The 3,651-nt window shown below is 43.4% G+C and overlaps 1 protein-coding gene across 4 annotated transcripts in view; it reads right to left on the bottom strand.

Moving 5' to 3' along the window:
• The window catches only part of Aig1 (androgen induced 1), a 235,147-nt gene that overhangs the window by 144,872 nt on the left and 86,624 nt on the right, over positions 1–3,651 (bottom strand). The window lies entirely within an intron of this gene.

Raw genomic sequence — 3,651 nt, forward strand, 5'->3', positions numbered from 1 at the left:
ACACGCACACACACACACACACACACACACACACACACACCTCCTCTTCACCACCTTCTCTTCCACCCACCCCTAGTGTAGGGCCAGCCAAGGCTCCATTCTTAGCCCTTTCTCCCTCTTAAAATCTTGCCTGTATTGTTCAGATCTTCTCCTTCAATCCTGGAGAAAGACGCCTTGGGAAAAGATGCTCCAAACCATCTTTCACTTACTCATAAACCTCCCCACACTTCCCTTCAGCTGGTGGGATGAATCTGCATCTTTCTAGCCAGGACACGGTATAATTGTCTGCCTTGGGTGAGTGCAGTATCTCCTTTCTCTGCAGACTAGCTTCAGGAGGATCATACTTCAGTTCTGTTTCTAACACCAAACAGTTCACCACATCTCTCTGTCTCTGTCTCTGTCTCTCTGTCTCTGTCTCTCTCTCTCTGTCTCTCTGTCTCTCTCTGTCTCTCTGTCTCTCTCTGTCTCTGTCTCTGTCTCTGTCTCTCTCTCTCTCTCTCTCTCTCCTCTCTCTCCTCTCTCTCTCTCTCTCTCTTCCCCCACCCCAGCGGGTGTACATCTTCCTCATGTAAGAACTTCACTAGCCTTTCTTGTGAGAAAACCCCAAACCACTTTTTGGTGCACTGGGCTCTTGCAGATCAGAGCCTCCGCTTTTTTTTTTTCTTCTAACCATATTTCTACGTCCCTCACCTTTCTCTATTCCTTCAGTTATACCCAGCATAAATGGAAATTGCTCTTCAAATCATCTTATCACTAAAGATTCCCAATGTCATTCCTCCCTCTTTGGAACGTTCCCTTTTCATTTTCCTTAAAAGGGACCAAATCAGCACCTAGAACAGTCTCAGGCATAAGGGTGCTATTGGCTGAGGAGACCCCCATAAATGGGCTGGCTTCTTACTATGACTCCTCCTTATTCTCTGATCAGAGAATGAGGTTTCTCTGAAGAAACCTGTGGTAGTTTGCCTAGACTTATGAGTTTGAATGTTTGGCCTGTAGTGATTGGCACCATTAGGTGGTATGGGCCTGTTGGAGGAAGTATGTTAATGTGAAGGAGGGCTTTGAGGTCATATATGCTGAAGCTATGCCCAGTATAGCACACAGTCTCTTGCTGTTGCCTTTAGATCAAGATGTAGAACTCTCAGCACCATGCCTGCCTGGATGCTGCCGTACTTCCCACCGTGATGATAATGGACCGAAGCTCTGAAACTGTAAGCCAGGCCCAATTAAATGTTTGCCTTTATAAGAGCTGATATGGTAATCATGGTGTCTCATCACAGCACTAAATCCCAAACTAAGAAATACCCACTTCCTACTAATCCTGTAACTGAACAGCTCACAGAAAAGTTTTGTCCCTTTCAGCATGACAAGGAGAAACAGTTTTGTTTCTGTTTCACTCGGCCCTGTGGTATCCTGGGCATGTCATGAAAGCTTCCTGTGAGAAGCACCTGGGACTGTCCATGCAGAGGTAGAGTCCTTGATTCATAGCAGGTCCTCATTCATCAAATGTATCTGATATGTGTTGTCATAGCTTCTTGCAAATTAGAATGAATTTTAACATTCTTCCAGTGAGCTTCCCCAAAGATGGATGAACCACAATCCTTATCATGTGACTGCACTTTTCTTCTCCCACCCAAGGAAGAGCTTCACAGAGAGAATGGCTCTTTCTGCTTTGTCTGCTTGCAGGGATGTCAAGTACCATGCAGCAGATGATGTCTGTCCCATCAAGATTTCTAGTGGGCAGAAATGAGACATGGTTTTTGAGGACCCACTGGAGTGGCCACTTTTGGTGGCCATGCACAGCTGCTCCTTAGCTCGACACTTGCAAATAATCACACGAGGTAGCTGGACCACTCCCACTCCTCAGATTACATCTGTTTCCCCTCCACTGCCAGTGTTCAACTTGAAAACTTCTAGGGATTCCAATGACTGATTTATTGCTTTGATATTCTTCATGTCTACCACATTTCAACTGCTCAGTCTAGTGTTTAGCACCGCCAATGCCCAAATAATTCACCTTCAGACAGAATAGAAGGAATGTATAAGCTAGCCTTGAAAATTAATTACCACTTATATAACAAAAGTTTTGTGAGGAAACTATTTCGAGTTACAAGTTCTAGCTCATAAAAAAAAATCTGAGGCTTGCCTTACACATATTACTAAAAGAGCAAGAAAGTTGCACCTCTGTATTGTCGTTAAGTTTAAAAAACAAATGTGATCGAAAGCAAACTGTTTTCCTCTCTTCCCCATCCTTTCTTCTTCCATCCCCCTTTTCTCCTTTCCTCCCTGTCCTCATTCTCACTTCTCTCTCTCCTTCATTCCTCCTCCCACCCATGCTTTCCCATGCACACTTTTCTCAAAAATCTCCTCCAGTCTAAGCTACATTGGCAGGAGAACCTCCAAAAAAGTGTTAAGACTATGACTCATGTCATTGTAATTCTGCTTATAGGATTTATGGAAAAGCAGTGGGGTCCAAGAAAATAAAATAAAACTTTAAAAATCCCTCTGACATGTAAAAAAAAAACCTTTCTAAGGGAAATAGAGTTATATAAAAGATTTATATTTTGTTTCATGTAACGCTGAGGAAACCCATATCCCCTGTTAACTGCAGCCTCTAATTAGTTACAGACCATTGAACTCCATAAATATTTTCAAAGATTAATAGCAATTGACACATAGAGTATACTTTTAATCTTTAATAAGTGGTACTATTAATTCATTTTTCCTACAATCTAAAGAGGGTGCCAGTATATTAGTCCCATAGAAGCCAAGGCAAAGAAGCCACATTTTGTTAACCAGCCTACTAGAGTTGAGTGTGGCTGGGTATGCCCACACACACATTGGTCTCTTTGCCATCATTTTTATTCAATTTAGCCCCAGATGTTACCAAGATGGCTTACCTCCCTGCTTCCTTCAATAACTCTCATTCCTTGAACGTCAAGGATGCTACAGAGGCAAATAAATTCAAAGGTCCTCAAATGTGCTTCAAAAGCCATGTACAGGAGGGAGCATTTTAAAAATCCAGGTGGTATGCTGCTCTCCCCCAGCCTGAATCCATCAGATCTTATGAGGGTGATTCCTGAGCTAACCAAGGTTGACCACCATGAATGCGACAGTCATGAGAAAGAGAAAGTGCCATGTAGATTGCTAAAGACAGACCTGGTTTCTAAAGGGAATGGCTTTTCAATAAGGATTGTATTTCCTTTACCCATCTACATTGGTATAAAGGCAAATGAAGATAACAGAAAATATCTGATAGATACAGTAGTAGCCCACATGTAGTGAACACTCCAGCACTTCTGACAGATGCAGGAAACATCATCCTTAAAAGCAGAGGACAAAGCATCATTGTGGTAGAATAGGGTTCATAAAATCTTTACCTGGGGCTTTGGTCAGGAGGCCCCTCTTCAACTGGGACCTGTGCAAAGATGTGGAAAGAAGTTTTTCAATAGGAAAATGACCTACAGGGACTCCGGAGATGGCTGCATTGGTAAAATGCTGGCAGGCAGGCAGATCTCTATCTGTTCTCTAGGACTCATGAGTAGGACAAGAGGAGGGGAGGGAAAAGAGGAGGAGGAGGTGGAGGAAGAGGAGGAGGAGAAGGAGGAGGAGAGGAAGAAGAAGGAGGAGGAGGAGGAGGAAGAGGAGGAGGAG

Source organism: Mastomys coucha, unplaced genomic scaffold (genome assembly GCF_008632895.1).
Source record: "Mastomys coucha isolate ucsf_1 unplaced genomic scaffold, UCSF_Mcou_1 pScaffold2, whole genome shotgun sequence".
NCBI lineage: Eukaryota > Metazoa > Chordata > Mammalia > Rodentia > Muridae > Mastomys > Mastomys coucha.